This window comes from Panthera leo, chromosome A1, assembly GCF_018350215.1.
Source record: "Panthera leo isolate Ple1 chromosome A1, P.leo_Ple1_pat1.1, whole genome shotgun sequence".
Taxonomy (NCBI): Eukaryota; Metazoa; Chordata; class Mammalia; order Carnivora; family Felidae; genus Panthera; species Panthera leo.
In genome coordinates, this window is record NC_056679.1 from 230,565,375 (window position 1) to 230,587,002 (window position 21,628).

Genomic DNA, 21,628 nt, shown 5'->3' on the forward strand with positions numbered 1-21,628 from the left:
CTGCAGGCCCCGTGTGCGTGTACCGTCCCCTGGGGGCAGGGAGGGGGGTGCTGGGCGAGCAGTGGTGGGAACAGAGAACGCTGAGTCCAGGTTCTGGGTGGCAGTTTAGAACAACCCAGCCATGTTCTCGTCCTCCAGCGTTAATATTGAGCGCTGACCGCGAGGGAGGCACAGTGCCTGGAAAACACCAGGGACCCAAGACTCCTGCCCTACGTGGTTCGCCTTCTAGCGGGAGGAAAAACAGCAAACTCTACAGCTAACATACGGGTAATGACGGTTAGAAGGTAGATTAGGGTAAGAGAGGCTGTGAGCGCAGGGGGGACGTGGCTCAGTCTCAGGTAGGATGCTCAGAGGTCGGGGGCGGGGCCTCCCTGGGAAGACGTCATTGGACACAGACGGGAAGGAGGTGAGGGAAGGGGGCCGTGGAGGGGGAACATCCAGCTGGGAGGCCCGCAGGCTGGAGCAGTGAGAACCAGAAGGAGGAAGTCAAGGACGCATCAGGACCACAGAGGCCACCGCACAAGTGCTCAGACCGAGTACCAGCATCCAGGCCGGCCGCTGGATGGAGAACACTAGGAGACCAGAGTGGAAGCAGGGAGACCAGTTGGGAGGGGGTGTGTAATAAAAATTAAATGATTTGGCTTTTGTCCCCAGTTCCTGGTGCACAGCTCTTAAAACCCTCAGAAACGACTGTTTCTTACACGCAGAAGAGATGACGCACATCGGGGACAGGGCGCTGGTAGCTTCAAAATGGGGGCCAGTCTCTAGAAAGACCACCCACCATGTACGTTGGAGGTCGGATCTCGCCGCTGCTCTGCATCACCCAACCCTACCTCTGTGGTCACCGGTAGCCAATGACTGGACGGCTAGAGCAAACCATGTCTGCTTAACGTAAGTTTCATAAAAACTCCTGAACGACAGGGTTTGGGGAGCTTCCGGGTGGGCGGACACATCGAGGGGCTGGGGTGCTGGGTGGGTGGCACACCAGGAAGGGCATGCGATCGCTACACCCTTTCCCACACCCTGCCCTGAGCACCTCTTCCATTCGGCTGTTTCCGACTTTCACCCTTTATGATAAGCCAGGGATAGTCGGTCAAGGGCCTTCCTGAGTTCTGGGAGTTATTCCAGCAAATTATCGAACATGAAGGTGGAGGGCGGGGGAATCCCCAAATTTTATAGCCCGTGGGTGGACACCGGAGTCTGAAAGTGGGGGCAGTCTTGTGGGCCTGCGCCCAAAACCTGTGGGGTCTGTGCTAACTCTGTGTCAGAATTAATTGTTGGAGACCCTGTGGGGGTCAGAGAGCTGGAGAACTGGGATGGAGAAACGACACGGATCTGGTGTCAGAAAAAAAGACGTCCCAGGGGATTCCCACGCATGCTGGGCAAGCGGTGACGGCGGTCATCCGTGAGCCAGGAAGCATGCCCCCACCAGAACCCGGCCGTGCCGGCACCCTGGTCTCAGATGGCCAAGGCTCCGGAACCGTGAGAAACAACTTCCCGCTGTTGACAAGCCATCCACTTTACAGTATTTTGCTACAGCAGCAGCTGAGCTGAGCTGACCCAACGCTTCGTAACAAAGGAAAACGATCGAAGGCTCCTCACACACGTGGATTCAGCGGCATGTGCAAAAACTCAGCCCAGGGAAAGACGTGTCAATCCGGAGTTAATGATCGCATGATCTGAGCCCCGCCAGCCACACACAACCACCCCACGGGGGATGCAGAGCTTAAGTTTGGAGCCACTCCACGGTGACCCGGCTCTACTGTTGCCAGACTTTCAACAAGAATGCAATTTTTCACGGAACAAGGAGAAGGCATGGGCGCTCCCACCTGCTTATCTCAGTAAGGTCTTAGTTGCTGTCCCAAAAGAGAAGAGCGAATCACAAATGTTACAATCTTTCGTCTTGGAGCCTACCACAGATTTTTTAAATACTGACACCCGTTCTACAATGCCAGGATCTCTATAATGTTGGGACTATAAGAAAGGCTATTTAATATGCCCCGGCTTCTACGTTCTTTGCACTAAGTCATTCTGTCTACAGAGTGAAATGTTTCACAGTAATTTTAAAGAGAAGAGAGAGCCTGGGTGGCTCAGTCGGTTAAGCATCTGACTTCGGTTCAGGTCATGATCTCACGGTTTGTGAGTTCGAGCCCCGCATCGGGCTCTGTGTTGACAGCTCGGAGCCTGGAGCCTGCTTCAGATTCTATGTCTCATTCTTTCTCTCTCCCTTCCTCGCTCTCTCTCTGTCTCTCTGTCTCTTTGTCTCTCTCTCTCTCTCTCTCTCTCAAAAATAAATAAACATTACTCTGTCTCTCTCTCTCTCCGTCTCTCTCTCAAAAATAAATAAACATTAAAGAAAAATTTAAAGAGAAGAGAGCACAAGTGATCCCAGGCTTACAAGCTGCTAAAGCTTTCAGCTTCTCTGATAACTAGAGTTCACTGCCACCAACATCCACATCCTCCCACCCACCTTGTCAGCTCACTGCTGCATAAAGGGTCTGGAAAACTTGTGACTCCATTTGGCAAGTGCCAAAATCTCATTTTGAACTTCTTTGGATGGAGGTATTTCTCAAGTGGTCTACAATTTGCAGACTTATAAACAAGGCATGCTGGACACAATGTAACCTCTTCCTTTCTACATGATTGCACAAGAGGCTCACATTTATTACAGAAAAAAAATCTGAAAACAGAGAAGAAAAAAATTACCCAGACATACACAATCTTACACACACACACACACACACACACACACACACATTTTTCTATGCCAAAATAGGATTATCTGCTATTACGTTTCAATGAGGAATATATGAGCAACATCTTTTCAAATCAATAAAAACACTCCGTGTCAACATCTCCAGCAGACACGGAACATTATATTCTAGAACACAGCATAGTAGTATCTAGTATACAATAGCCCTTATATATCTACAATAGTATCTACTATATAATAACTATTCATAGTTATTTAATGAATCCTCACTCCTAGATACTGAGATTGATTCCTATTTCTCGCTATTATGAGTAAAATTTGCAATGGAAGTCCCCCAAACCACACCTTCATGCATCTCATTCCTTATGGTCTCAGGAGACATTCTCAGAAGTAGTATTTCTGGACTGTAGTAAAGAGGTATCTTGAAAGCTTTCAACACATATTGAAAACCTGCCCTTCAGAAATATCCCAAAGGGTGTCCACCTTGGCAGTCTGGCCATCCAATGGTTACCTCAGGACTCTGGGTTAAAAGGAGGAATTTCCATCGGCAGATAACAAAGCAATGAATGTTCTCCAGTGCTCCTGTGCACCTGCCTCTTGGTTCAGCTCTCTCTTTTGAGATGCTCACCTCCATTCCTTGTTACCACAACCACTGGGAGGGTCCACTCTGGAACCACAGCTCCTTCCAGCCACCTAATGTAAGACTTCCCAAAACGTGCAGCACGCTGCTGCTGGCAGTAGCCTTGGAAATCTTGGCACGACCTTAGGTCAAAAATGAAGAGTATCAGGGGGAAAAATAGACCACTAACTTGGAAGGCTCAGGATAAAATGGTATCAGAAACAGAAGGGATATATCTAGTCTCCCAACAGAGACTGACTTACATTACTATTAAAAACAACTGGCTTTGTTCCCTGCCCCCTGGGAGTCTATCCCCTAAGTCTGATATTTCTCTGTGTAAGATTAGTGTTTAACTGCAGGTTAAACTCGGTTTAAACTGGGACCCCTTGGTGCCCCTTGACAGGAACATTGGAGGTATAGTCCTTGGCCACCTCAGACCATGGTTTCCCAAGACCAACCGGAACAAAAGTCTCATCACAAAAGCAAATAAATATTGGAGCACCTGGGTGGCTCAGTCGATGGAGCCTCCGACTTCGGCTCAGGTCATGATCTCACAGTTCGTGAGTTTAAGCCCCGCATCAGGCTCTGTGCTAACAGCTCGGAGCCTGGAGCTTGCTTCGGATTCCGTGTCTCCCTCTCTCTCTGCCCCTCCCCAGTTCACTCTCTCTCTCTCTCTCAAAAATAAATAAACATTTTTTTTTAAGGCAGATAAATATTAACCACTTGCTCTAATGACAGAAGCCCAGTTGTGGATGGTTCCTAAAGCCACATATAGGATTTTTTTTTAATTATAAGCAAACTGTCCATGAGAATAAAATAATATTATTAAGAAAAAAAATAAGTAAACTACCTACAAGTGGAAGTTCCCATTTGGACATCAGCAGGAAATTGTAGTCCCTCCAAATAGAAGCTTAATTTTGAAGCCAACACACCACAGAAAAGTTGGAAGAACAACAACAAAATGGGTTGAGATGCTTCAGCTTAAAAATTGCAAGGGTTGGTACATGGAAAAAAAAACAAATAAACAAATGCAGACCCCATTCCTTGCAGGAAGAAAGGAGGATCTAACACCAGGATATTAGCAGCATCATTTATTATGTTGACAAATAAAGAGGGGGAGGCAGGAAGAAGAAAGGTGATCAACACACACACACAAACATCCAGAAAATGCACAGGAAACATCTAGATGAATTACACCAATGTATTAATGCCCTCTGTAGAAGGAATGGGAATAGAGTGCATGTGATGGTTAAGTTGATGTGTCACAAATTTACATTGTATCCAGGTATCTGGTCAAACATTATTCTAGGTATTTCTGTGGAGGAGGTTTTTTGTTTTTTGGGGTTTTTCATTTGTTTCTTTGTTTTTAATGAGACTAACATTTAAACACACAAATATACACACATCTACATAGTTATATGTAATTGTTATATAATTATATATAGCTAAATAGATATATATCTGTGTGTGTGTGTGTGTATCTAGCTATATAAATACATATAGAGAGACATGCATAGATATATAGAGATCTCCAGGTACACAGAGAGATTCTGTTGGTCTGTTTCTCTGGAGACTCCAGAATAATTCAAGGTAGGTGTGGGAAAGGAACACTTTGAAAGAACTGCTTCTTATTCTTTTTATTCTTTATTTTTCTGCACAGTTCACATTCTTTGTTTTATTTTGTTTACATTTATTCTTTATTTACTTTTAAGAGAGAAAGAGAGCACGAGCAGGGGAGGGACAGAGAGAGAAGGAGACAGAGAATCCCAAGTAGGCTCTGTGCTGTCAGCACAGAACAGAGCCCGATGCTGGGCTCAAACCCACAAACCGTGAGGTCGTGACCTGAGCCAAAATCAAGAGTTGAACATTTAACATTTAACCAACTGAGCCACCCAGACACCCCCCCCCTCTTTTTTGTTATGTTTGTACAGCTCACATTCTTTAAAACAAAGTTGTATTTGTGAGGAACTTACACGATTTTAATTCACAATGAAAAACAAGTACAAGTAACGATGTTTACATTCATAACATTCTCATTAGGAAATACAGTTTTATAACCACCACTGTAAACAGTCAAGGAAAGAACCATCTGTGAGGAGGAGAGGAGGGGCAGCGGGCAGACGAAGCAGGAGATGACAAACAGCCAAGTGAAGAGACCGGGACACCAAGAAGCCCATAGAAATCCCACAGCCGTATGGTACAAAAGTAGGTACAGTAATTATCCTGATCATCCAGAGGGAAAAGGTTATTGCCCATGTTCTGATGCAAGAACAAAATTCCATCATTCATAGTACAACCGTTTGAAGTTTGGTACCAAGAGAATTAGCTAGAGTTACTCGAAAACCCATGTCTATAAAACACCTCTCTCCGTTCTCTACCACGATACCACCGGCAGGAAGCAGGAAATGTTTATGCAGCTTTAGGAAAAAACTTAAGAAACTCAGTCGTCTAAAGATATGCTGTTATTTCTAGAAGATGCCATGAGTTACGGCTAGCATGGGTGTGATTCGTTGGGCATACTGTGTTTGGCACAGTTTCAACAATCTTATTTATGATTAATGGGCGCCATGATGAAAAAGTAAATCCCAGGATGGGAATTTGATCTACGTCGGTCACTGCCATGTCCTCAGCTCTAAGAACGATGCCGAGCTGTTACGTACTTGTTGAACAAATAAATGAATACTAGGAATTTTAGTGAACAGCTTCTTCCCAGAGGGTAAATGGATGCGGCCTTTGTGCTACCACATTTTGATGGCAAGGGCATGGCCAGGACCCTCTGGACAGCGGGCAGTGTCTGCCATCAGCCTTCTGCTGCTCCCACCTTGGCCCATGCCCTTGCACGCGCGCTTGGAAGGCAAAAAAATCCAGCAACTACGATCACCCTCACATTGCCTGAGCCTGCAGGCTTTAAATATTTCTCACCGAACTATCACTTTGTAAAACGTTGCTTTTGTGTTTCGCACCTCGTAAAACATTTGCAGCTTCGGGGAGGAGATGTTTCACTCTAAGAAGCGGTTCCTGCTCCCTTGAGACATGCTCGCAATTGGGATGGCTGATTAGGCCAAGGGAGCAGTTGGGGGATGGTCAGGAAAATCCATACTCTCGGGGAAGCGCTGTTTGCACGCCTGGAAGTCTGTCACACAGACGTTAATAAAACAGATGCTAGGCTGGCCGTCTAGAACTAAAATCACATGGGGCGCCTGGGTGGCTCAGTCGGTTAAGCGTCCGTCTTCGGCTCAGGTCTTGATCTCACGGCTCGTGAGTTCGAGCCCCGCGTCGGGCTCTGTGCTGACAGCTCAGAGCCTGGAGCCTGTTTCAGATTCTGTGTCTCCCTCTCTCTCTGCCCCTCCCCTGTTCATGCTCTGTCTCTCTCTGTCTCAAAAGTAAATAAACGTTAAAGAAAAATTAAAAAAAAAAAAAATCACAGCAAAGTGTCCCTTTGTTAACGTCCAAGATGATGTGAATTAAAATCAAGGGCCTAAGAATAGCCCACTGCAGGGTGGAGGTGGGAATCCAGGATAAAAATAAATCAGACCACTGGCTGCAGCAAAGACAATGGCCCGAGAAAAGAGAGGTCCCTGCGAGGGACGGGTTCCTGGTTCAGCCCCACACAGTAGAGCAGGCACACTCGGACCTGTGCAAGCAGAAGACTGACACAGACGGTCTACTCTGAGAGTCCTGTGAAAACACCTCCTTCCCATCTAATTAACCTATTCTCTCAACGAGGTTCCCAAAGGAAGGGGCTGGGTATTCTATAAAAGTCTTCCCCTGACACCAGTCCATTATTTCCATATATTATGGAGAGAAGGTGAGTGATGAAGCGACAAGCCCAGCCCCACAGGCAGGAATGCTTTCCACACCCGGAACACGGAAGGGGGATGGGAGAGGTCTGTGCACCTGCACGGCAGGGAATCCTTGACCTGAGCCATCTTGTAGAGACGCCCGATGGTGCATGTCAAATGGTACAGCTCCTCTTAAATTCTTCATTAAACTAAGAAACGAGTGTGGCTCGAGGCAAACCCTGCCCGCCTGTGTTAGGGGAGTTGCATCAACTCAACCGCCCAGGCAGCAAACTTCCTCTCTGAAGTGTCTCCCCAAGAATGCACGTTAGCGTGCAATTTCTAAGATACAACATCTATTTTCCTTTAAAGACACACACTTGTAAGACTTCCTAGGTGTGATTTTTCAGTATCTGGAGCCGGATCACTTCCTCCGATGTGTTGTCAGAAGTTTGGAGGGTAAAGAGATGTCCAAGTCTGGTGGAAAGGGGTTGGGGGTGACCACCTGGCCAGCAGGCAGGTCCCAAGGGCACCTCCCACTGCAGTATGTAAGCCCAGCACCTCTCAGAAGGCAGTTCACAGGAACGAGCACCATGGAACATTCCGTGTACAGCGCGTGCAAACACACGCTTCCTGAGGGCCTACTTGTGTCAGGCACAGTTCAGCGCTGGGGGACGCAAGGGAACCAGGCAGAAATCAGCATAGCCCCTGACAATCCACTTGTGCACAGACAGCCCCTACACCCAGCAGCAATCTCCGGGATGTATGCAAGAGTGTTCCTTGTAGACTAATTCCAAATACTGAGAAAAGTAAAGTAGAAAGTCAGTAATGTAACAAACACCCTCGTCACTCAGCTACATTAACAAAGGCTAAGATTCTGTCATAATGGCTTCACATTCCTGTGAGAAGTCAACATTCCAGAAGGAGCTGACATTCCTTTTGGATCCTTCCTCCCCAGAGGCAACCAGTTTCTGCGCTGATATGTATCCTGACTTGCCTTTTGAATTTTTATTACCAATGCATGTGTCCATAAGCAATAGGTTAAATATAGAGTTGTTAGTTTGTATTTTAAATATTTACAGAAAAGTCGTATTTCCATGGATATACGAGCACGCACCCTGATTTCCTCGGCGCTAGATGTGAGATGTATCATCTTCAAACACGGGTCTCTCGCCGGTCATTTATACCCCCAAACTGGCAGACATTTCAAGTGGTTCCAAAGTTCCTCAACTGTAAATATGGAGCACTGAGTGAAAACCTTGGCCTGTATCTCCTCATGCACACCAGCCAGAGCTCTACCTTGGAATCGGCATCTAGAAGTCAGGGTTTCTCGACTACAGCACCACTTATATTCAGGCCCTGTAGCCGTGTATTGTGAGAGGTGAGCCATGCACTGAAGGATGTTGAACTGCATCCCTGGCCGCTACTCACTAAATGCCAGTAGCACCCTTCACCCCCAATCAATGACAACCCAAAATGTCTCCAGACATTGCCAAATACCCCCCCAGCCCGGGGAGGGGAGGGCAAAATCATCCCCAGGCAAGAAATACCTATATACATAGACTACATGGGGGCAGAATCTGCCACAATCCTCCCCAAAGTGGTTGTAATGACTTAAATGCCGCCACCGGTATATCCAAGTTCATTCTTCACCAATATCTTCATTCTCACCAATATCCAATACTGTAAGCGATACCAACTTTTCTTTTTTCTTTTTCTTTTTTTTTAAGTTTACTTATTTATTTTGAAAGGGGGGAGGGGAAGGGGCAGAGAGAGAGAGGGACAGAAAAATACCAAGCAGGCTCCATGATGCCAGCGTAGAGCCTGATATGGGGCTCGAACTCACGAACCATGAGATCAAGACCTGAGCTAAAACCAAGAGTCGGGTGGTCAGCTGAATGAGTCACCCAGGTTCCCCCCAACTTTTCTTCTTCACCAATTTTAGCTTGGGTTCCCAACTGCCAGACTGAAGGTCTTCCACACGTTTATTGGTCATCTGCTTTTCCTCTCCAGTGAAGGACTGATTTATACTCTTGGCCATTTCCTACCGGCTTCTCTTCCTTATTGATCAGTCTGAGTTCTTTATAGATTCAGAGTCAGCACTGTCCAAGAGAAATATAACAGGAGCCACAAATATAAGCCACATATTAATTGTAAATGTCCTGGTGGCCACATTCAGAAAGGCAAAAAGAGACAGGGGCTATTCATCTTAAATATGCATTTTACTTAACCGAACATATCCCAAATACGTTATGCGTTTAACACGTGATCAACATTAAAAATTTTGATGAGATACTAGTGAGACCTAAGTCTTGACGGGAAGCCCTGAGTCACACTGAAATTGCCAGAAATGAGCTTTTTGCTGCATCTCCTAGAAAGGGGCACAGGAAATTGTCGTTGACAGTTGTTGACTCAACATTGTCAGCGCTATCAATAATAAAGTGAAAGCACTGAGAGTCCAGCAGAAAAACGAGTGGTTGGAAGCTTGCCACCTAGGGTGTTTTGCTGTCCCAAGTAACCTTCAGCATTCCTCAAAATGTCCTGATGGGGGCGCCTGGGTGGCTCAGTCAGTTGAGCGTCCGACTTCGGCTCGGGTCCTGATCTCGCGGTCCGTGAGTTCGAGCCCCGCGTCGGGCTCTGTGTGGACAGCTCGGAGCCTGGAGCCTGCTTGGGATTCTGTGTCTCCCTTCCTCCCTGCTCCTCCCCTGTTTGCACTCTGTCTCTCTCTCCCCCAAAATAAACAAACATTACAAAATAAAATAAAAACATAAAACGCCCAGATGGGCATCTTTCATCCTCTTTTCCTGTCATCTACATGTGGAAGGCCCACACTCACCCACGTGTGGGTGACAGTCCATGAGGGAATTGGTAAGGTACACAATAAAACCTTGAAAAACAAAACAAAACACAAAACCAGGGCAATGCAGTTGTGGGAGTCCCTGGGGCTGTCCCCACACTGTCTCCTCGTCTTGCCAGAACCATTTTGGTAGAACTGCACGTACCCATGGTTCTAGAAGTCCGACTCAACCGATCTTGCTTTAGTTAACAAGGCGTAAGTGAAATGCATTTGTTACTTCCAGACAGAAGTTTCAGGACACAGGGCATCAGGGGCCACATTCCCTTCTTTGTGTGTTGACGCTCCCTGAAATTCAGAGACGGGACGTCTCTCAGCCTGGGCCTGGGCGAGGGCTTGGAGAGCCGAGTCCGCCGCCACCTCCAGCCAACCCAGAAGAGCACGAATGAGCGAATGAGAGGCGAATCTTTGTTATTTTAATTTTTTTAACGTTTATTTTTTTGAGAGACAGAGAGCCCGAGCCTGCGAGTGTGAGGGGGGGGAAGGGCAGAGAGAGAGGGAGACACAGAACTCGAAGCAGGCTGAGAGCACAGAGCCCGACACAGGGCTCGAACTCATGAACCGTGAGATCACGACCTGAGCTGAAGTCAGACACTTAGCCAACTGAGCCACCCGGGCGCCCCGAACCTTTGCTATTTTAAATCCCAGAGACTCGGGGTTGTTCTTTACCACAGCAAACACACCATATCCAAACATGACCTACAAACCCATGCACAGTGAACATGTCCACATGCACACTTATACACGTGTCAGTAGTTTTACTATTTATTTTTTCCTTGGGAAAAACCGTCCTTTATTGTCAGATTATGTCTTTGCTACTTGACTGGGTATAAGCCGTACTTTCACTTACAATATGATGGAGATAGAGTTTATGATGATATGTCTAATTTCTGTCTCAGCTTGCAGAATAAAAGCCGGGTAACTACGTCGTGCCACATGATCCAAAACCACTTACACAAGGCCCGTCCTCCCGCCTTTAACCACTGGTCCACGCGGTGCCATAAACGGTACCTGAGCGCCTGCGCGTGCCGCTACCGGGGCTTCTGACCTCTCACGCGGCCACACAAAGTCCCCAGGGCCGGCCTTCGCCGCTACCCTGACTCAGTTCGCCATGCCTCCAAGCCTTTGCACCTGCGGTGGCCTCCGCCTGGGACACCTTCCTCCCGCTCACAGCCACCGTCGCCTGGTCTCCCAGGCACACGTCCGATCCTCTGCCCGTCTTGGGCCAGCCCCCCCCACACCCATCTGCTCGCGCTCTCACTGGGCTGCCTGGCACACAGCACTCCCCACCGGAAGCGAGCTCCAAGCCGAGAAGCACCGCATCCTTCTGACTCTGTTCCCCCCATGCCCGACGTCCGCAAGACACTCCGAAAGCATGTGTTGAATGAATGAAACGCCCCTGGATTGTTTCAGTACCTCCCAGCTCACATATGCTCAGGTGACTCTCAGCTGAGGCACTCCCACGTGGTGACAAGCTCCTGAGCTTTTTAACTTCCTAACGCATCCAAGCAAGGAAATTACCTGAGGTCCCAGGGAACCTCAAAGAACACAGTTCCCTTTAGAGTGGTAAATAGCACTCTAGGCCAATGCCGCCACATCTGCAGCTGAGTCACCCAGCCGTGAAAGCAACAGCCGAACGCAAAGAAGTCGAAAGCAGGTTCAAGAATTCCACCGTGAGGGACTCACTTCAAGGGCAACAACGGTCTGTCAGGAGCTCTGCATAAAGATCTGTAACTACAAAAGCCTGAAAACGACCCAAATCCACACCAGGGGATGATGGGCTAATTTGACACCGGCTGTGGGACACTCTGTCGCCCCCAACAGGAATGAGGTTGGAATGCAGGAGCCTCAAGGGAAGGCACGGGTGAAAAGTAACAGTAAGCACGGGTCAGGACAGGGCATGTGATACAACCTCTTCCGGGGGGTCCTGCTAAAACGTGGACGTGACTCCTGGAATGTCTATGTTCATTAAAGATCTTTTATTTTGGGGGCGCCTGGGTGGCTCAGTCAGTTGAGCGTCCGACTTTGGCTCAGGTCATGATCTAAAGGCTCGTGAGTTCGAGCCCCGCATCAGGCTCTGTGTTCTGATTGGTTTAGGTTCAACCCTGGCCACTCAGAAGGCGGTTCCGGGACCAGCAGCAGCATCCGGATGGCCGGTCAGGACCGCAGAACCTTAGGCACCAGTCCAGACCTGGTGAATCAGAGCGCGCATTTCACAACCCCCAGCTGGGCCATAGGACAAAAAGTGTGAGGCGTCCTGCAAGCAGCACGCGGCTCTCAGATGGACATGATGATGGCCGTCACTGCACCTGGGAACCCAAGGTACAGACTTCGGTCACCCCTCTTGGGTGGCCGGAAATATAGCTCAGCTTGCTTTTCCCGTGCATTTTTGTTTCGATTGATTTTATTTTATTCTGATTTCCCGTTAATTTTTATCTTATTTTTTAATTCAACTTTCATGGATCTGATTCTGATTTTCCCTCCTCCTGGCCCAGGTGCCTCCAGCATCTTCTCACACGCCAACTAATTGATCCTGCCTGCCCCCCCCCCCCCCCGCCCCGGTCCTTGATCCTTCACTCTGAGCCATCCCTGGTCACAGGCTGAGATGGAGGGGTCACAGACAGAAGCTGAGATTGCAAGATTTTATGGTTTCTGTTTGCCTTATAGATCTAGGGGCACGAGACCTACGATGGTGTAACGAAAAACAAATCCAGTAGGTCACCGTGCTTTCAGAACACTCTTTCGTCGACCCGTGAGTATTTGGTCACCATCCGACAAGCTTATACTAATGATCGCATATGCCTGGCTGGGTGTTGAGAAGGCAAAGGTGAACTCTGAAATCAGACAGTCCTTCCCCAAGGGGACAGCCAGTCTAGGGACACATACAGGGAAGTAAACAACAGTTCTGGGGCCTGCCCAGTGGGCTGCAAGAGGACAAGGGACCAGAACCAGTTGGGGGAAGGACGTTAGCATCCCCCTGGCTGAGCCAAACAAAGGCAGGGGGCCCAGTGGTGCCAGGGAGGGTGGGGAAGATATCCCAAGTGCTGGACAAGCATGTGCAAAAGGCTGGGGGCTGACAGCACCTGGGGCATTCGGGAAATCATGAAGGGCTGGCGTAGAGGGCCAAAGAGCCAGAGTCGTGTCCGAAGCTAGGGAGAACCAAGCAAGGTCTGAGGCAGGGAGCATCAGGAACAGATGTGCCTCCCGAAAACCTACCTCTCAGGTGAGAGGTAGGGTGGAAGAGGAGAGCTTTGCCATTTTCTTCTATTTTCAAAATATTCGTTAAATATGTGCGCCCCCCACCCCGACTTTTCAAACTGATTTGGCAACTCCTTCATGATCTAAGATGTAATTGAAACTGACATCTGTCTGTCTGACTCATATCTGTCAGGGCTGCTGGCTTCAACAGAACATTCCGGGCTCTGGGAGGCCTGTTCTCCAGGTGTTCATTAATGTCTTCTAACTTGACTTTTTTTTTTTTAATGTAAAAATTCAAATTATAACCTTTTCCAAATGTGAAGGTTCTTGATATCATTAGTCATCAGGGAAATGCAAATCAAACCCACACTGAAACACCACCATACACCCACCAGAACGGCTAAAATTAAAAAGACAATACCAAATGCTGGTGAGGGTGCGGAACTCTCGTGTTCCCAGCAGGTGGGCGCGTAAAATGGAAAAACCGTATTTGAAAACTGGCAGTTTCTAATAAAACTCACCACACGCCTACCTTATGACCTAGCAATTCCACTCACAGGTTTATTCCCGGGAGAAAGAAAGTCTATATCCACATAAAGACGTGCATAAGAATGTTTGGAGCAGTTTTATTCATAACAGCCAAAAATTGCAAACAACCCAAATATTCATCCTCAAAAGACTGGATAAGGAAACTGCTATACTCAAGTTTAGGAATACCACTCAGCAAAAAAGAACAAAATTCTGATACGTGCAACACCAGCAATAGGTCTCAAACACACTGCGTCCAATGAAATAACGTCAGATGTAACAAAATGCATGCTGTTTGATTCCATTTAATGAAACCCAAGGACAGGCAAAATTAATCGATGGCGATAAAAAAACAGTAAAGGGGATTTTTGGAAGGAGTAGGAGAGAACTTTTCAGGGTAATGGAAACATCCTACATCTCAATTGGGGTAATATTTATATGCATATATTTGTCAGAATTCACTCAGCTGTACCTTTAAGAGTTATGCATTTCTCTGTGTGTAAATTATATCTCATGAAGGACTGATGGCACAAAAAAAAAAAAAAAACTGAGCCAAAGATATACAAACGGCCAAAACCACAGTGAGATACCCCACATCTGCTAGGATGCCTATAATCAAGAAAAACAGAAAACATCAAGTATTGGCAAGGATGTGGGGAAACTGGACCCCGTGGGCACCACTGGTCGGAAGGTAAAATAGTGCCACACTGTGGAACAGTTTGGTGGCTCCTCGGAAAGCTAAACACGGGGTGACCACATGACCCAACAATTCTCCTCCTAGGGATGTACCGGAAGGAATTTAACGTAGGGACTCAACAGATCTTTGTACAGCCCTGTTCCTGGCGCCATGATTCACGAGAGCGACAAGAGGCGTCAACAGATGTGTCCGTCAACAGATGAGTGGATGAGAGAAATGCAGCCACGTACAATGGGGTACTATCTCTTTAAGTTAAGGAATGAAACTCTAGCACGTGCCGCAACACAGATGAACCGTGGAGGCATTATGCTGTGTGCAAGGAGCCAGGCGCAAAAAGACACTCTATGATTCCATCTATGTGCCATCTAGAAGAGGCAAACTCAGAAACAGAAAGTAGGTTAGAGGCTCCCAGAACCAAGGCGGGGGGGGGGGGGGGGGGACGGGGGGGAGGAGGGGAAGGAATGGGGAGTTATTGCTTCGTGGCTACAGGGTGCCTGTTCGGGGTGATAAAAATAGATGGCAGTGACACTTGCACAACAGTGTCAGAGTAAGTCATGCTACTGAACCGTGTGTAGGTTACAATGGCTAAAAGGGGAAATTCTATGTTATATATATATGTATATATATACCACACTATAAATATAAACATATATATATATATACACCACACTATATATGTGTATATATATATATATACACCACACTATAAATAAGTAAATATATATATAGGTATATATGTATATATACGACTAAATAAAGTCATAACTGGGTGCACCCAAAACCATTTACATCTATACTTTAAATGGACAAAGAATATGGTGTGTGTGTGTGTGTGTGTGTGTGTGTGTGTGTGTGTATACACGCATATATTGAATTTTACCTCCATAAAGCTGTTAAAAATGAGAAAAAGAAATAAAAGCAACTTTGAGATGCATACATAGCACGGACAGATCTCAAAACCATGATGTCGCAGGAAAGAAGCCAGGCACCAGGGCACGCACTGTGTGATTCCACCCAAGTCCCAGTGCTGGCTGAACTAACCCGTGGGGACAGAAATCTGAGCAGTGGTGGCCTCTGATGGGCGGGGGTTGAGTAGAAAATAGAGGAAATTCTATTTCAAGCTGGGGGACGAAGCACAGGTGCGTGAGTTTGTCAAAAATCACGCAGCTGTTCATTCCGAACTTGTGCACTTTACTGTATGTAAATTACAGCTCACTGAACCACTGTTACTATAAAATATGGTATTGACAGTGCTATGGAGGGCACGGGGAAAAGCAGGGTCAGAGGCGGGAATGCAATTAGAAACCTCCTGTCAGAAGGAGGCAGTGTCACCGAATAAGGGGGCAGCTTGGCAGAGGGTAAAGGAAGCAAAGCCAGAAGCTGTGGGGCAGGAGAACAAACATGTGGACGTGAGGCGAGAGGTAAGAGGTGATTGGCTTCTGACCTGGGCCCCTAAGAGAATATCAAAGTCATCTCTGTGCCCAGGAAAGAAAGACAGCAAGAAAACTCCAGTGCTCTTGGGAAACAAACGAAGGCCCAGAAACCTAACACCAACGAAAAGAAGAATCTCACAAACTTAAAAGATACATTCAGTTTGAGTCAAAAGGGTCACAGTGGAAAGCACAGTCAATTTTAAAGGGTATGTAAGTCATTTGTTGTTTTGTTTTGTTTTGTTTCTGGCTGGAGGGAGTCTGCCTGGCTTATGCGAAAAACAATATGTCCCCAAAGCACGTGCAAGACAGCACGTCCTCAAACTTTCCCCTGAGTCGGTGAATGGCGGTATCTTTTGTCCAAATAACAGCATTAGCAGAAGTGCCTCCCTCTTCGTTCATATCGTCACATCTGCCTGTTCACTAAGAAAGAAAAAAAAAAAAAAAAAAAAAAGGACAGAGATTTCCAGAGTCAAAATCATCCAGATGGCGGTGACTAAAAAAGATGGGACAAAAATGTCCAGTTGGGGTGCAGGGATGAGCCCAGAAAGACGCGTCGTAGGCAATGATGAATCTCTGAGGATCCGTTTCCTCTCTGGAGGGGCGCTCAGGGCCTCCCCCTACCACACCCTGCCTCCCCAGAGCCCACTTCTGAGAAGGCTCCCTTCACTCAGGCCTCTGAGCCATGACCCTTTCTCCCTCACCTGCCCGCTAACCACCTGTCCTGGATTGAACTGTGCCCCCCCCCAACCCCCAACCCCTGGTACCTGTGAATGTGACCTTATTTGGAAAGAGTCTTTGCAGACATACTCAAGTTAAGGATCTTGAGATGAGGTCGTCCTGGGGATGAGACACAGACACACAGGGAGGCCATGTGAAAACGGAGGCAGAGGGTAGAGTGGTACAGACACAAGCCAACAATGTCTGGGGCCACCAGACGCTGGAAGAGGCAGGAAGGACCCCTCCTAGGGTCTTCAGGGGGAGAACAAACCTGATGCACCCTGATTTGGGATTTCTAGCCTTTGGAACCGTGAGAGGAAAAATTTCTGTTGTTTAAACCACCAACTTTGTGTTAATCTGTTACAACAGCCCGAGAAAGCTAATACATCAACACTCTAGCACCGCATCTGGCCTGTGTCCTCCAAGCGTCTCCCCCACCTGACCTTCCCCCTCCTTTCCTGCTCGGATACCACTCTTGGATAAGGCCCTCGCTCGTCCACGAAGGCAGCGAAAGCCCCCCTCCGGTCACCTGCCTCCTGGCTTGGCTCCCGTCCATCCTTCCCACTCATGTGTTCTGTTCTCCCTGCTTAGAAGGGTCCATTCCCGCAATTCCCAGTTGTCCTCAGGAGGAAAAGCCCGGGGCTGGCCCCCGCCCCCATCCCTGGCCTGAGCAGGCATCACGTCTGTCACACCCACTGCCAAAGTAACAGGAATTGTTTGGTGCATTTGCGAACATAAGATCCCACCGTGCCACACACCAAAATACTCGAAATGCAGGGCGACCTGCTTAGCTTTCATTCCTCCACCCACCAGCAACCTCAGCTTTTACTGAATGCCAAAATATGGCTGATTAGGCAAATGAACAGGACAAGGACTGTGCCAACAGAGCCTCGTGACACAAATGCCGTTCCTCCAAAAGAAACAATCTGGGCAACTGACGCCATCAGAGACCATCCCATACCAGTAACAGGGGACTCTAGGCTTCCCATTCGTTCCCTAAAACATCCAATCATCTAATTCCCTACAGGAATATCAGGAATGCAGCGTATTCCTAAGCCCACGGGGAGATGGGACCGTGGCTCAGGCCACTGCTTGTACCACAGCCACCACAAGTCCCTTCGATTCTCAGGTCTGTTATGTAGAGTCACGGGTGCCTCTCGGTCTTTCCCAAATCAGCAGCCAATCGTTGGCTGACCGAATGCTCCAAACATCCAACTGCAGAAGGTTATTGTCGTTGTTTTAGCAGGCCTTATTTCTTAAAGTGGTTTCAGGTTCACAGCAAAACTGAATGGAAGACTAGGGGCTTCTTCACCTGCGAAGTTTTAATGCCTCAAATCACGTCCAGCACAATTTGTTACACTCACATATATCAACAGTGGAGCCATTTGAGCTAAGACCCGTTATTTTTTTTTTAAGAACTTACTTACTGGGTTAATAGCTAAAGCTTTACAAAAAGCAAAGGGGGCATCTGGGTCACTCAGTCGGTTGAGCACCAACTTCTTGATTTCAGCTCTGGTCATGATCTCACAGTTCATGGGATCGAGCCCCATGTCGGGCTCTGCACGGATAGCATGGAGCCTGCTTGACATTCTCTCTCTCCCTCTCCCCCACTTGTGCACTGTCTATCTAAAGTAAAATTTTATTTTAAAAATTAAAGGGGCGCCCAGGTGGCTGGGTCAGTTAAGCGGCCAACTTTAGCTCAGGTTGTGATCTCGCGGTTTGTGAGTTCGAGCCCCATGTTGGGCTCTGTGCTGACAGCTCAGAGCCTGGAGCCTGCTTCGGATTCTGTGTCTCCCTCTCTCTCTGCCCCTCCCCTGCTTGCACTCTCTCTCTCTCTCTCTCACTCAAAAATAATAAACATTAAAAAAAATTTAATAAAAATTTTAAAAAGCCAAAAGGAAATATAGAGTAAACATATGCCATAATGCTTAAAAATGTGTTACTGCGTAGAAAAGGAAAGGTGGGCCAGCACACTGGCTGATTGTTCAACTGATGGCAGCCATCTGGTTAGAGTGATATGAAAGTTATTGTTTTCAAGCGCTGGAATCAAAGAACAGACAAAGTCGAGATAGACACAGGCATAATTACAGAGCAGAGAAAATGATGTTCATCTTGTCCGTGAAAACATAATGAGAACAAAAATGAGAGGAGGGTGTGGGGAGAGGAAGGAGGGAAAGGTGAGGAATGCTCTTCTCTAACACAGAAGCCCAGAAATATTGACCCACAACTATGGAAAAGAAATCAAGGTTGAAATACAATATATAGTGTAGTGTAGGCACCCAATGATTGGCTTATACAATTGTAAGTGCCTGACATTAAGTCTTGATTCTTGAGGCCTCCATTTCAGAGACCTCCATCTTGAATGAACAGACACGGGGCCAGTTATTCAACTAGATAAGGGGCCAGGCAGCCCCACCCCTGACGCTCCCCTTTCTAGAAAGCCCTGGGTGACCTACATACCTCACGGTGGACTGATGGACTGCTTGCTTTCCTCTTCCCGCACGTTAATTCCCACTTTAGGTTTTGAATTCACCAGTTCACCCTAGGCTCCACCCTCAACCCCAATAAAGGCAGAACCCCAGGCTCCTGAGTGTTCTCCCTCCCCGCCTCTCTCTCTCCTTCTCTCTCCCTTCCTTCCGTCCCTCCCTCCCCCCAACCAGTCCCATGACCTCAGACAGGCTGTGTATCCTCCAGATCTGTCAGTAATAAACCTTGTTTTTTCAGTTTCCTGATGATTATTGCTGAGGGCATCTTGCAATCCTAAAGAGAACCACAAGGGCCGATCCAACCACAACATGGGCTCTGGTTGGGGAAATGCCCAGGTGAGTGCCCCAAGCTGTTCTAGCTGGTAGAGTCACCTCTGATAGGCTGAGAACACAAAACCACTAGGGACTAGAATAAACATGAAATACTGATTGGAGAGGGCAGGGAAGTAGTCTTGTCAGCATCCATCCGTCATTGCAGGAGTCATTAGTATTGTCCCAAATGGATCAATCAAGACACCCATTATGAGCAAGCTGTCCATCAGCCAGCAGGTGACCACCAGAAGAAAGTGGGAATGATTCAAAGTGACCCCTTCTGGAAAGCAGACAGAGAAGAAAAGGTCTGGGGTGCATTCAGTACAAGCTCACCAGCAAGAATCTATCTTCTAGCATATAAGCAGGTGCACTACTTTAAAAAAAAAATGGGTGAAGGGGGTTAAAAGGTACAAGCTTCCAGTTATAAAATGAGCCAGGGGGATGTCATATCCAACATGGTGACTATAGTCAATGATATCCTGTTGCATTATTCGAAAGTTGTAAGTTGTTAAGAGTAGATTTCAAAAGTTCTCATCACAAGAGAAAAAGCTGTTAACTCTCGTGATGGATGATGGTGATGATGGATGTTGACTGCAGTTATTATAGTGATCACTTTGCAATACATGTAAATATCAAATCATTACACTGCACACCTAAAACTAACATAATATGACATGTCAGTTATATCTCCATTTAAGAAAAAAAACAGGAGGAAGAGAATAGAATACTAACAAGAATTAAAAAGTACATTAATAGGGGCACCTGGGTGGCTCAGTCGGTTGAGCGTCCGACTTTGACTCAGGTCATGAACTCGTGGTCAGTGGGTTCGAGCCCTGTGTTGGGCTCTGTGCTGACAGCTCAGAGCCTGGAGCCTGCTTTTGATTCTGTGTCTCCCTCTCTCTTTGCCCCTCGCAGCTCACCCTCTGTCTCTCTCTGTCTCTCAAAAATAAATAAACGTTAAAAAAAAAAAAAAAGGTACATTAATGGGAACAAATAGAACAGATGGCACAGAATAAGATTCTTGTCTTTAAAGGCCGAGGCATGTTAAAGGAATAATATGGAAAGTGGATGGATTATTTAACCAACATTGCTGGGAAAGTTGATTATTAAGCAGGAAAAGTTTATACACATGCACCATATATCAAAATACAGATCAAAAGGATTAAAAAATTAAGAGCAAAAAATATATATACATATACTTATGTCCTAAAACAGCTAACTGATCATAAGACAAGGAAGGGCTTCAAAAGCATAATAATAATGAATAAAATAACAAATAAAAATATAAATTTACTTTGCACGAAAACATAATATTGATTTACATTTCAAAAAGCACAAGCAAATTTAATAGAAGTTTAAAAACAACAACCAAAATTAATGGCAGGATCATTTAAATATCAACAGAAATATATTAAATATCAGCATTAAACACACCAATAGTACAATTTTTAAATGGATAAAGAACAGAAAAATCAGAAGAAAAACAAGGAATCAATAAATAAATGTGAAATACATATAACCTCACTAATAAGAAAGAAGTGAAAATTAAAATATTAATGAGACACCGTGTACTTAACAAAAAAGATTAGATTTCAGTTATTCACAGAAGATGGATTACTCAGTTAATGGTGTTGGACAAATGCCTTAGCCATATGGGAAAAATAAGATTGGATCTTTACCTCATGGCTTATGCCAGAATGAATCATTAAATATACAACCAAAAAAACACTGGGAGGAAATTGAGATGACGATTTCTATAAACTTGGCTTTAAAAACGCATCTTGAAGCATAACAGCAAAGCCAGAAACCATAAAGAAAAAGACAGATACATCTGACTATTCAAAAACCTACACCTCTTCAGCAAAACAACAGAATAAACAAAGTAAAAAGACAAACGATGAGAACGTCCCCCTTCGACGACAAAAAGCTAGATTCAGTCACATCTACTCTGCCGCCGAGAACGCGAGTGAAATTGAATTAAAAAAAAAAAAAAATCTATTTGGAAGCATCGGACTTCCGAAACAACAAGGACCTGCAGGCTCAGTATCCCAGAAAGAATGCAGAAGCCCTGAGACAAGCTTCCATTCCCCCCGCGCTCTGCCCGTGGCACCTGCAGATTCGGAAGGCTGAGAGACTGAGAAACCAAGGAGGGAACGGGAGCTAAAGGTCAGGGGCACGAGGCAAAGTCTATCAGTCTCGGGCGTTAAGGACACAAAGCTGGAGTTCATGGGCTGCCAAGGAAGACAGGCCTGTTACACAGGCCACATTTCCTGTAGCAAGCGCCAGGTCTGG

General features: G+C 46.6%; 1 protein-coding gene and 1 long non-coding RNA gene across 3 annotated transcripts in view; one reads left to right on the plus strand and one right to left on the minus strand.

The window, feature by feature from the left end:
• The window catches only part of ANKRD33B (ankyrin repeat domain 33B), an 80,786-nt gene that overhangs the window by 33,282 nt on the left and 25,876 nt on the right, over positions 1-21,628 (minus strand). The window lies entirely within an intron of this gene.
• LOC122228190 lies at positions 33-14,168 on the plus strand. Of its 2 annotated transcripts, XR_006206470.1 has the most exons (4): positions 33-267; positions 655-891; positions 12,063-12,287; positions 12,633-14,168. It is a non-coding gene; the product is annotated as an uncharacterized LOC122228190 (long non-coding RNA). The 2 variants fall into 2 exon arrangements; XR_006206469.1 differs by lacking the exon at positions 12,633-14,168 and having other exon boundaries at positions 12,063-12,384.